This window comes from Peromyscus leucopus, chromosome 10 (assembly GCF_004664715.2).
Source record: "Peromyscus leucopus breed LL Stock chromosome 10, UCI_PerLeu_2.1, whole genome shotgun sequence".
Classification (NCBI taxonomy): Eukaryota; Metazoa; Chordata; class Mammalia; order Rodentia; family Cricetidae; genus Peromyscus; species Peromyscus leucopus.
The window spans coordinates 84965562-84979475 of record NC_051071.1 but is presented as its reverse complement, the minus strand read 5'-3'; the positions used below and the strand labels follow the sequence as shown (position 1 = coordinate 84979475).

Genomic DNA, 13914 nt, shown 5'->3' with positions numbered 1-13914 from the left:
TATTCACACATACTTACACATAATTAAAAATAATAATAAACACTTAAAAAAAATGGCCATTGAGGATCACTGGCATGGCTCCACAGGCAAAGGCACTTACTGCCTAGCCTGACCATCTGAGTTCAATCCCTATAACCCACACAATGAGAGGAGAGAACCAATTTCTGCAAGTTGTCCTCGAACGGACAGTGTATAGTGGCATCTACACACACACACACACACACACACACACACACACACACACACACACACACAAACTATTTTTTGTTTGTTTATTTGAGATAGAATTTCTCCATTATGCAACTCTGACTGCCCTGGAACTCCATATGTAGACCAGGTTGGCCTCGAACTCATAGATAACTACATGCCTCTGCCTCTTGAGTACTGGGATTAAAGGTGTACACCACCACATCTGGCTTGATAAATTTTTAAAAAACTTTTAAAGAATGGCTGCTGAATTTTAGCAATTTTCATTTGATTTCAGTTTGTATTTGTGTATGTATATGTGTGTAGTATAGTATGTACATACGTGTGTGCAGGTACACATGCCTAGGCATGCACTCAGAAACCAGAGTGGGACCTTGGGGGTCCTCCTCTATCATTCTCTACTTTATTCCACTGAGACGGAATCTCTCACTGAGGCTGGAGCAAGGCTGATGGCCAGGAAACCTCAGAAATCCTCCTCCTTCCGGGCAGCGGTGGCGCACACCTTTAATCCCAGCACTTGGGAGGCAGGCAGGAGGATCTCTATGGTGATATTTTATTTGTACTGAAATGTGATTTTATTTGTATGTTAATAAATAAAGTTGCCCGGGGGTCAGAGCTAATAGCAAGCCATCGCAGAAGCTGGGCGGTGGTGGTGTATGCCTTTAATCCCAGCTCTTGGTAGGCAGAGCTAGGTAGATCTCTGTGTGGTCAAGGGTGCAGCCAGTATGGAGACACACGCCTTTAATCTCAATACCAACCATAGAAGACCTGGAGGTCTGTGCACACAGGCAGTGACTAGGAGGTCATGTGGTTGGGTTTACAACCAATGAGAAGGCAGAACAGAAAGTCTATATAAAGACAACCACACAGGAAGTAGGTCTCTCTTGGCTGAAGAGGCTAGCTGCAGCAGGCGGGTAAGGCTCTTTGCTCTGACCTCTTGGCTTTCTTCTTTGCATTGGTTCTGTGTTTCTTATTTAATAAGATGGTTGGTTACATCTACAGATCCCTGTGAGTTTGAGGCCAGCCTGGGCTACAGAGTGAGTTCCAGGAAAGGCGCCAAAGGTACACAGAGAAACCCTGTCTTGAAAAACAAACAAACAACAACAAAAAAAGAAAGAAAGAAAGAAAGAAAGAAAGAAAGAAAGAAAGAAAGAAAGAAAGAAAGAAAGAAAGAAAGAAAGAAATCCTCTTCTCTCTTCCCTTCCCACAGCACTGCTCATGAGTGCCCGACTCTTTACATGAGTGCTGAGATCTGAACTCAGGTCCTCCCGTTTGTGAAACAAGCATTATCACCCTACGAACCATCTCTCCAGTCCCTCGTTTGATTTTATAGTTATTATCATTATCACTATTATTAGTATTTTACATTTACAGTGCTAAGGAATCAAACCCAGGGCCTTGTACGTGCTAAGCAAGCACTCTACCACTGAGATTTACTCTGAATCCAACTGGCATCTTCTCTTTAGTTTACTGAGGGGATGGTCACAGGAATGGGGTTCTGAGACCAAACCACCCTTGCAGTTCTCATATAAACCTTGCTTGCTTGTTACTTTATATTCTTTCAATAGAATAAAGACACTTATAAGGTGGTGACATTTTATTTGTGATTTTGATAATGAAATCATAGGTGAGCAGGGGCAGAGCTCGGGGGTAGAGTACTTGTATAACATATTCCAGGTCGGGAGCTTGATTCTTAGCAATGCAAGAAAGCAAAACCAAACCATAAAGTGAATTAGTTTATGGTTGGAGTTGTATGTTATGGGATAATCTTTTGTGCACTGTAAAAATGTGTCTCTGCCTAAGGCACCTTCTGATTGATTTAATAAAGAGCTGAATTGCCATTGGCATGAGAAGTTAGGTGGGACCCTGGGCAGAGAGAGGAACTCAGACAGTTAGAAAGTAGGTGAGGGGAGACACCAATGAGACCGGAGGAGTCAGACACACAAGATGAAGGAGAGGTAACGAAAAAACCCACATGGCAGAATATAGATTAATAGAAACAGGGTAATTTAAGTTATAAGAGCTAGTTGGGAACAAGTCAAAGCTACAAGCCAAGCTTTTACAATTAATAATGTCTCCACATCATTACTGGGAACTCGTGGTCCAAAGAAAGTCCGATGAAAGACCTGCTACAGTTGTAATTAGTAACTATCAGCCCAGAGCCAGGTGCATGGTGCACAGACGTAACACACCATCCCTCAGGAAGCAGAGGAGGGAGGGTGTTGATCCCGAAGATGGGAGGAGAAAGACCACTGACTCACATCATCATAGCCAAGTTAATTAAAAACAGCAACTTCTTTATTTGTGTGCATGGGTTGCCTACTCCATAGGTGGCGTTCAAGAGGTCAGCCCTGGATGTGAGGAAGACAACTTTTTATAGCTAGGGTAGAGGATTTCCAAGTGAGGGAACTTTGGGGGGCAAAATAGGCAGGGTTACAGGAGCAGAACATAAGCATAACAAATTGGTCCCTCCTGATACAAAGACATGGTTGCAGGGTGGGCATAACAAGGTGGTCATAACTACAGGTAGTCATAACAAGGTGGTCACAGGTGCTCGTATAACCTGTAGTTGGTTGGGTTTGTTTTTTACCTTTTTGGGGGCCTGCCACCCAGCTCCCAAATAAATACACAGAGACTTATTCTTACTTATGAATGTCCAGCCTTTAGCTTGGCTTGTTTCTAGCCAGCTTTTCTTAACTTATCCCATTTACCTTTTGCCTCTGGGCTTTTACCTTTCTCTATTCTAAATACCTTTCTTTCCTTCTTAATCTGTGGCTGGGTGGCTGACCCCTGACACCCTCCTCTCCTCCTTTTCTTGCTCCTCCCTCCTCTCCTCTCTTCTCCTCCTATGTATTCTCTCTGCCTGCCAGCCCTGCCTGTCCTTTGTCCTGCCCTGCTATTGGTCATTCAGCTCTTTATTAGACCAATCAGGTGTTTTAGACAGGCACAGTAACACAGCTTCACAGAATCAAACAAATACAACATAAAAGAATGCAACACATCTTTGCATCATTAAACAAATATTCCACAGCATAAACTAATGTTATACATCTTCAACTATATTCCTCAACAATACCTTTTGAAACAAAAGTAGGGTTATAGGATGGCTACAAACAACTTTCTGAAACAAAGACAAGGTTGCCCATTCCTGGATCAGGCAGTACACAACCATTTGTAGTTAAGGTTACAGGTGGGACATAGCCCAATCCTGAGAAACAGAGGTTTAATTGTAAACAGGAATGAACCTAGCTTGTCTTTACTATGAGATGACTTTTAAGTCTACGATGGAGGCAGGCAGGTTCTTCAAGGACCACCAAAATTTTGAGGCCAGCCAAGAAACAAAAGCTATTAATCTATACTTTATGCTATCTTAAGTTTTGTATTAAAATAGTATTGGTTCCAACAGATGTCCTTAGGAATCAAAGAGAGAACTCAGCAGATAAGCACACACATCAGATAAGCGACTACTGAGTTCAGTCCCCAGAGCCTCATCAAGGGAGAGAGAGAGAGAGAGAGAGAGAGAGAGAGAGAGAGAGAGAGAGAGAGAGAGAGAGAGAGAGAGAGAGAGAGCTGACCCCACAGAGCTGTCCTCTGACCTCCACAGGCTTGTCAGATGGATGTCTGCCTACCAAGGCTTCCTCATTCTGTGGGCTCTTTCTCCACCTGGTCATCTCCTTTGATGAACAGAAGTTTGCTCATTTGTCAGTTGCTTTCTTGTTGTTACTGTTGTTTTATCTTTTGAGACATCTATATAAGAGACATCTCTCTGTGCGGCCCTGGCTGTCCTGAACTCACTATGTAGACCGGGCTAGTCATAAACTCACAAAAACATGGCTGCTTCTGTGTCCAGAGCGTTGGAATCCAAGGCTGTGCTGCCATGCCTGCTTCCGTTTGTCAGGCGCTGGCGTTAGTGTCTGGGTGACGAGAGTCCTACTCAGGAACACCCCCTTGTATCTACAGCTTGTGTTCTCCCTAACTTCCCTCGAATAGCTCCCGATCATACATGAAGGGCTTTGATCCATTTGGAGTTGACAAGTTAAAAGGGTTTCCGTAGTTGTAATAGTTGTAACTTTCACTTCCGAGGAGCCCCCAGGTGCCGAGGCTGCCCATCCACGGGGCAGCGGTTTCAGTGAGTTCATCCTCCAGCTCTGGCTTCTTCCAGGTAACTAACCCTCAGAGGTGAGGTCACTGCAAACCTGTTGCCAATCACCTTCTTTTACTCTGCAGTGACTGGTCCATTCATGATTCTTCCCTCGTCTAGGCTCAATTCTAATCATCTTTTGCTATGAATGCCTGTATTTCCTCTCGGTTTTCTTAGCCATTGCCATCTAACTGTCCCTGGTGAGTGTCTTGATTCTTTAACTCTCCCAAATGCCTGAAGTTGTTTGGTGTTTTTTTTTTTTTCTCACTCTTGCTCTGCTTTATTTCCCTCTTTAAACTCCGAGTCTGTGCAGCAAACTTTTAGAGATGCTTCAAGCCCGTCTTATTCTCTCCTATTTTTCCTAGCCCTTTCTGTTTCATTTATTCCAAGTTTTACTGACGTTAATGCCAATGTCCTGTTTTTCTAAGGTTTGAAGCTGGGACGTAGTGCCTCCGTCAGTGGTTTTATTTTGGAATCGGGAAGACTTTTGATGTTCTCGGGGCTCCTCAAAGTATGGCTTCCTCTGGACGCTGAGGGCCCTTTTGTTTCCATGTCACATGTGATTTATATGAGTTTAGTTTGTTCCTTAACTTTTAACTATTAAAATCATGAATTTATAATTTTTCAAATTGTGACCTAAGCATCTGTTGTTTTCATTGTTAAAGCTGATAGGAAGACCAAGATATGAAATACGAACAGTTTAATACAATATCTATCTATCTATTTATAGATATATAAATTTTAAGATGGGGTCTCAGCATTAGCCGAGGCTAGTGTTGAACTGACTGTGTAGCTGAAGCTGGCCTCCAGCTGGCAATCTTCTTTCCAGGTCTCCAGCACACTGCATTTATAGGCAAGAACCACAGTGCCATGCCAACTTTTTCATTTTTGTGAAAAAAAAAAAAAGTCTTTTTCTTTATTTGTGGAGACATAAGAAGTCCTTATATATGTACTATATTAAATCATTGATATTATTCTGTTCATATGGTGATTTTTCTTTGACCAGCAAACTGTATTATTTTATTAGTCTGAGGACTTTTTTGACTATTAGTTCCAGCTAATCACTGGAAAGATATTTTGAAACTTTTCAGGATAATTGTATGCTTATAAATTTCTTCTTGCCTTATATGTTTGTTTGTTCTAAGGACTGGGATTACAGAATTTACAAATTTAGCCGTGTGTGTGTGTGTGTGTGTGTGTGTGTGTGTGTGTGTGTATGCAGAGGTCAGAAGAGGGCATTAAATTCCTTGGAGCTGGAACCCTACCTTTCCCTCTCCTGCCTCGCTATTGTCTGTTCAGCTTTTTATTAGACCAATCAGGTGCCTTAGGCAGGCAAAGCAACACACCTTTACATCGTTAAACAAATGCAGCATAAACAATTGTAACAATCTTTATAGTTAAAGTCATATTTCACATCATAACCAAATGTAACACATCTTTATATTCCACAACGTTCAATCAGTTCTGTTCCCCTAGAAAACTCTGGTTAACACAGCCCGACTGGACCAAACACAGTGCCTATAGCATACTAGCTCCCCAAAGAGATGGACTCCATGTTCTTCTTCCCGAAGAAGCATTTCAGAGCACAGAAGTGGTTGAAAAGCAGACTCCCTGGACCTAAATCCCAGCTCTGATTCTATCATGAAACTGTGGGCTAGTGGTTTAACATGCCTCAGTTTTACTACCTGCAAGCTAGAGTCTACCATGGAGGATCCTTGTGAAAATGACACATGAAAATACACAAAACGTGAGAATAGTCCCTTGTGTAAATAGAATCTAGAGGAAGAGTGTGGAGCTGTTGGCACTCCCTGGGCACATGGAGCTGAGGAAGAGTAAGGTCCACATGAAGGAGAATAGGAGCCAATGGGCAGGGCCCTGGACCCTTCACAGGGCTTAGGTCCTAGACCAAGCTGGTCCTAAAGCGGGGTGTGTCTGGAACTGTTCAGTTACTTAATATCCTGTGACTTGCATCAGAAAATGTCCTAAGTGATACCAGTCACCCAGTTTCTCAGGCTGGGAAGTTGGGGCCTCTTCAGAGCTGGTGTGCTAATTCTGTGCTTTCTTCTTCCTCAATTTCCTTTCAGTCTGATTATTTTTCCTCTCCCTCTCCTCTACTAAAGAGAAGATTGGGGTTGGGGAGTACATGTTTTCTGGATTTTGTTTGTTTGTTTTACAAGACAGGGGTTCTCTGTGTAGCTTTGGAGCCTGTCCTGGAACTCCCTGTGTAGACCAGGCTGGCCTCAAACTCACAGAGGTCTGCCTGCTTCTGCCTCCTTGGTGTTGGGATTAAAGGCATGCCTGGGGTCACATACACTGGTCTTGGTAATTTTTCTCAGACTCAGTCATCAATGTTTAACCTACTGACCCTTAGTCTCAAAGCTTGCTGAACCTGTTTACAAAAAAAAAAAAAGAAAAGAAAAAAGAAAAAAGGACCTGGCCACACAGATCCAAGGCATCTGTCTCCTCTGCCAAATTATTCCATCCTCACAGCAGGCCTGAGAGCTGAGGTCTCCCCCCACCACCAGTGTGTGATTGGTGGCAATTCATCAGCATAGGCGGGCATCTGTACCACTTTCCCTGGTTACCCCCATGGGTAATAACACAGGAGTAAGTTTTTTTGTTTTTTTCCTATTCTGTCTCATCACGGGTCCACCAATTAACACAATGCTCTGATACCCCACAGGGCTCTTTCCCTACACATCAAGCAACCACTCAGTGTTGACACCAGACTCTAAAGCAATCACCAGCTGGATAATCTCTAATCTAGTCTGATTCTGACACCACAGACCTGGTGGTAATATCGTATGCTGCATGTCTTGGGTTCAGTTCTTAAGGCTGCTCTAACTCTGGGGGTTAGTTGTGAACACAAGGTTTGGTTTGTGCTCCTGACCAGTCCTTTATAAATTGGAGCTCCTATGACCCTCTCCTTGAGTTTTACCAATTTCCTAAGACGGGTCAGAGAGCTCAAGGAAGCATTTGCTTATGGCCCACAATATATTGGCATGTCACTTTGTAATATCCCAAGGGTGTTTCCAAGAAGGTGGGTGGTTTGTCTCACCTCCCAGGTTTCCAGTACAGAGCTGAGTCACCCACCTCTTCAATTTAACAGCCTCATATAAAGGGATCATTATTTGTGCCCTGAAATAAGATTTATTATGCTGTTAGTTGTTTTCTGTTAGTTGTTCACTGTGACAGAATATCTGATTCAGTCTGTTTCAGGAGTGGATTTTTTGGCTGGGGTTTTAGTGAGAATGTAAATTCTCATGGTTGAAGCCTGCGCATGTGGCAGCAAGACCAAGAAGTGCAGCCAGGCATGGTGGCGCACGCCTGTAACCCCAGCACTCAGGAGGCAGAGTCAGGGGATCTCTGTGAGTTCAAGGCCAGCCTGGTCTATGGAGTGAGTTCCAGAACAGCCAGGGTGCTGTGGGATTGTCTTTCTGTACGCTGTGAATATGTGTTGCTCCCATTGGTTAATAAATAAAGCTGCTTTGGCCTATGGTAAGGCAGGATAGAGCCAGGTGGGAAATCCAAGCAGAGATGTGGAGAGAAGAAGGGCAGACACGGTCTAAGCCACCCAACCAACATGGGGCAGGACTTTCCACATAAGACCTGAGAAAGCTTAAAAAGGGGGTTCTAGAACATGTAAATGGAGCCAAAAACAGCTTCCTAGTTATGTCTCTCATTCAGGCTGTGGCACAGAGACACTGTGGCATCCAGGCTTGTGCACAGCATGGCAGGTTCCTGCCACAGTACACAGAGGCATCTCCAAGCCCTGCGGCACACTGCATGGCAGACTTAGCTTTTACTCATACAGACAAAAGGGGTTTGTGGGTGGGCTGCATGATACCTGGTGGCATCATGGACCCCAGAATTGGGGGTTGGGGGTTAAGTATGACTCTCCTGGGTATTTCTGCCATGTTGGAAAGCTGGCCCACTCAGCAGTTTAAAGCTGTGATCAGAAAAGGATTACAGATACACCATAAAGGCAGATTCAGGCCAGGCAGGCGGTGGTGGCACACACCTTTAATCCCAGCACTCGGGAGGCAGAGCCAGGCAGATCTCTGTGAGTTCAAGGCCAGCCTGGTCTACAAAGCGAGTTCCAGAAAAGGCGCAAAGCTACACAAAGAAACCCTGTCTCGGAAAAAAAAAAAAGACAGATTCAGACAAAAAGAAACCTCTAAATGGGTCACAATGTGTTTTAAAAAAAATATATAGGCTTGAGAGAGAGGGGAAGAAGGATAGACCAGTCATAGATTAAAAGAATAATCTAAAGATAATAAAATTAGGTCCTTGGGAAAAAAATGGAATAGGTTAATATGGTTTGATCAAGCAAGACCCCCAAAAGGTCTCTGATGGGAACGGTGGCCCAGGTGATCCAACATCCACAACAGCTTCAAGGTTGCTATCTAAGATGATCCAGACTCACAAAATACCCCAGTCAGGATTTGGTAAAAATTCTAAATTTTCTCAGGATCCCTATAAGATTACCAGTGCCCCCAATCAGCAGGAAGTAGTATAGAAAACTATACCCAAATTTCCCAAATATTATTTATGTATATTTGTTTTTATTTAAAGGGGGTTGGTTATAAATGGTTAATGGTCATAGTCAATCTCTTTCTAAAGTAAAAAGGGGATATGATATAGAAATGATAAAATAAAAGGTAAATTATCAAATCTACTTTAATTCAAAAAACAACTATTAATCTCAAAATACTTTACATTGATATGGATTTTGGTTTATTAATACAAATTTAAGGCCAATTTTGTTGTACTGTATGTATATTTCTACTCTTGTTTAAGATATTATGTTTATGCAACTCATTTAAAATTGTAATATATCATTAAGAAATACAGATTAATAGTCATCTATGATAATTGAACTTATAGTCATGTTAATTAAGCTTTTTAAGTATCCAAAGATATATTTCAATTAGATAATCTTCAAACACTTCAAAACCTACAGAATATGACATTTAAAATGTCTTAAGAACTTAGACTTTTCTGGACAGTGAGACACGTCTGCTTCTGGCAGCACCAATTACTTCAAAGAGGATGATGGGCATTGAAGAAACTGGTTATGGAATTTGCTTACAGTGTGGAAAAGGCTAGCCATTTGGGCAAGAAACCGCTCTTGCCTGGACTGCTTGAAAATGTGTTGTATAAACTAGTCACGCAAGACCCATAGAAGGATGACCACTAAACTTTGCCAGAACAAGGTGAGATGGTCCTTCAGGTTCCTGCTTCACAGAAGAAGCTGCCAGACATTCTGCAGGACACAGAAGAAAGCAAATGATGAATTTGCCAATAGGTGAGACAATCCTTCAAATTTCCTGCTTCACTGAAAAGTCTGCCAGAGATTCTAGGCCTATAGGCTGAAGATGGATGCCCCAACATTGCAAAAGGACTTAGGGTGACTGTCCAGGCAGCCAGATGTCTCTTGTGATTTCTAGAATTTTGGAAGTTGCTTACAATGCACTTCCTATGTACTCAGGTGATAATATATCCTTCTGAGGTCTTTTGATGGAGTTGAAGACTAGATAGTTATAATTTTCCTTAGTCATGATAAAAGATAAATTAGATATAAAACTTTAGACTCACAAAAAAAGGAGAGGTGATAGAATATTTTCTTTAATTTTGCCAAATACAAATAGACTAGATATTGTAACTGTAATTTTTTATTTAATAACTGTTTTGTTATATGTAATTTTACTATGTAAAAGTTAAAACCTTCCTTTTTGATTAGACAGAAAGGGTGAAAGGCTATGGGATGGTCTTCCTGTATGCTGTGAACATGTGTTGCTCCTATTGGTTAATAAATAAAGCTGCTTTGGCTTATGGTAAGGCAGAATAAGAGCCAGGTGGGAAATCCAAGAGAGACACAGGGTGAAGTAGGCGGAGTCAGGGAGACACCATTCAGCTGCCCAAGGAGGAACAAGATGCCAGCAGACCAGTAACACCATGACCATGTGGCATTACATAGATTAATAGAAATGGGTTGATTTAACATTAAAAAAATCTAGTTAGCAATAAGCCTGAGCCATAGTCCAAACAGTTTGTAATTAATATTAAGCCTCTGAGTCAATTATTTGGGAAGCAGCTGCCAGGTATTTGGTAGTTCTGGCTGAACACAGAAGCTTCCATTACATTAGGGCTTCACAGTGAGCCCTTGTCTTGAAAACAAACACAAAGAATGATCGTCAAGAAGAAGGAAGGAGAGAATGCTGGTTTTCAGCTGACTTCTTAATTTTCCTTTTAATTCAGCCCCAGACTCCAGCCCATGCAATGCTCACACTCAGGTTAGGTCTCCTCCAGTCTGTGCTCTCTGGCAATGCCCTCATAGCCACACTCAGAAGTAGGCATATCTCTTAGGTGACTCTAAATCACATCTAGTCAACAACCAAGACAATGAGTCCCACGCTGATGCTGAATTTTGTGTTCAGTGCTGTGTGTGGATGTTGAGAACAGAAGGCAAATTCCTCTCTGAAACACGCAAGCAGCAAGGGACCCTTCCATCTGTCTGTCATATCCAGGAACAAGCCTCTGTGTTATTCTCACTGGGAGAACATAACAAGGATGTGAGTCATTCATATATTCAAGCATAATAGAAGAATAAATGACTAGTTAGAGTCATACCTTAAGGATTAAAGGACATTTGACCTCTACTAAATTAAATTACAGATTTTTTCAGTGATCCTGGGGTAATTATGTTTATGTACAGTATAATGTGTCCATGTATCTATCCAATGAATCCTTAGATGAGTCACTCTCTTGCCTCCACCCAGGTCCTAAGAACTGCCTGCTTCGCCTATGATTTTCTGTTCAATCTGTCCTCTCTCCTTCCACACCTGTTTAAGGTCCTCGGGGACAGTGGCCCTCTGATGTCAATCTTACCTTCAGGACCAGTCCAGAGTGGCAAAGCACCATGGACCATGTCATTGTTCAATGCCCAGTCTTCCACCATCACCCTTGCCTACACCTTAGAACTCTTCAGCCAAGAGCACAAGACCCAGTAACCTGGTGTTGGGGTTCAGAGCACGATACTCAAAAGTAAGACATGGTAGTGTCCTGACAGAAGGCAGGCCTCTCAGATCTCTCCTGCCTTCCTGTCCCTTGCTCTCTTTGTCCCTAAAGCAAGTCACAGAGAGCAGAATTGCCAAGACAGGAAAGCCCCTCCACATTCCTTGCCATTGGCATTTTGAAGGAAACACTTCCCTCTTCCCACAACCAAATCCCAGTTTCAGTTGTTTATCAAAGTTGACTGCTCACTGTAAAAACAAAACACCCACACCAGATCTGTAAGGAAGCAGGCTGAGCAAGCCACAGGGAGCAAGCCAGTAAGCAGCACCCTCCATGGCCTCTGCATCAGCTCCTGCCTCCAGGTTCTTGCCTTGCTTGAGTTCCTGTCCTGACTTCCTTTGATGGTAAACCATGATGTGGAAGTTTAAGCCGAATCAACCCTTTTCCCATTAAGCTTTTGTCATGATGTTTCATCACAGCAATAGTGTGACCTTAACTAAGACAAGGTATAAATCATAGTTTCTCAGCCTTGACACTACTGGGACAAATAATTCCTCGCTGGGAATTGAGGGTGAGGAGCTGTCCTTTGCATTGTGGACTGTTCAGCAGCATCCCTGGTCTTAATTCACTAGATGTGAATAACAGTTCTCTCCCACAACTGCCCCAGCTGCCGCAGGCTGTGAGGATGAGGATTTACAGGAATCGGGGAGCTTGTGGGCTGCTGGCGATACTTCAGTTCCTGCATCCGGTCATGGCTGCAGGAAGTGCTACTTCTGTGAAAATCCTGCCGTTTCTGCACTTTATGTTTGTACATTGTGCTTCGATTCAACGTGCATTAAAACGGAAGAAGGATAACAGCCGTGAGCCGCCGGCCTCACAGAGGAATAAAGACTGAGCCAAGAGAAGGGAAAGCGGGCAGGGTTGGTGCGGTGGTTGGATACTGTGTGCTGTGAGAATTCCAGATAGGAAATCCAAACAGGATGTGAACAAATCTACAAGGAGGTCATGGTCACCTAAGCAGTCCCGAGTTCCAGGATTTGCATGTTAGTCTCCAGGTTCAAAAAAAAAAAAAAAAAAAGCTGCTCAGATAAATGTTACTGTGGTGACTCATAAGGGAGCAGGGCTGTGGGCCACAAGGCTGATGGGAAACTCCTGCTCACAGCAAAACTACAGAGCAGTGAAGGCAGCGGCTACTCAGGCCTTCTCATCCAGCAGCGTATGCCCAGTCTAGGACTGATATCAGAATGTCCTCGTCCCAAAAATTACTCATGTGAGGGAAGGTGGGCAAGACGGCGGGGCGGGAAAGCACTGGTTGCAAACGTGACGGCCTGGGTTAGAACCTGGGACCAGAGCGGAGTAGAAAGCTGTCCTCTCCTCCATACACGAATTTCAACATCCCCACCCCACCACACCACAAATAAATAAATGATAAACAAATAATAAAAAGCATTTTTAAAACTTACTCATTGGTGCTTTCTTTCTACACCAAACATGGAAAGTTTATCTCTGTTCTAAACTAGTCAATGTAACAAATAAATGTGTCTGTTGCTATGATATATATATATATATATATATATATATATATATATATATATATCTCGATAGTAAGTGTAGACTATTTAAGACACAGCCTAGGGTCCTGGAGAGATGGCTCAGTGGTTATAGCACTCACTGATCTCCAGAAGACGAGGGTTCAATTCCAGAACCCATATGGTGGCTCACAACCACCAGTAACTCCAGTTCCAGGGAATCCAATGTCTCTTCTGACCTCTGTGGGCACCAGACACAGGCATGGTAGACATATATGCATATAAAATAGGTACAATCTAGGCCTGGGATGATTTTTATGCTTTGGATAGTTTATTAGTATATTTCCCATGTTGGTGTTGTGGCTGAAATGATTTTACTCTATGGATTCTTCCCCAGAGCATTGTTTGTTTTGATTAAAATGATTCTCTGGCTCTCCGGCTTGGGCTTCCGTTCCGGCGACATGGCTAATCGCACCAAGAAGGTCGGATCATCTGGAAATACGGGACCGCTATGGTGCCTCCCTCCGGAAAATGGTGAGGAAAATTGAAATCAGCCAGCACGCCAAGTGCACCTGCTCCTTCTGTGGCAAGACCAAGATGAAAAGACGAGCTGTTGGCATCTGACACTGTGGTCCCTGCATGAAAACAGCGGCTGGTGGGGCCTGGACCTCCAACACGACTTCTGCATCACAGTGAAGTCCGCCATTAGGAGACTGAAGGAACAGAAAGACCAGTGGAAGCACACTGTTAGAGACTGCCTGTGCTCTAATAAATGGGTTCATTTACATAAAAAGATTCTCTGTTAAAACATATCCTTGGTACCGTCTTCCATCTTTAATGATCTACACACATAAAGGCAGTGGTACACAAATACAGTGTGCTGACACACAGACAAGTGTGTGTGTGCATATATACTGATTCCCCGGGATATTTTTATTCTTGTTCTTAGCCAAAGGGCTAAGAATGATGGCCCTAGTCTATATTTTATTGTATTTGTTGAGACAAGGTCACTATACATAA

The 13914-nt window shown here is 42.9% G+C and overlaps 1 pseudogene; it reads left to right on the top strand.

Annotated features, from left to right (window-relative positions):
• Positions 1–13355: 13355 nt before the first annotated feature.
• LOC114691865 lies at positions 13356–13700 on the top strand (annotated as a pseudogene).
• Positions 13701–13914: the final 214 nt, after the last annotated feature.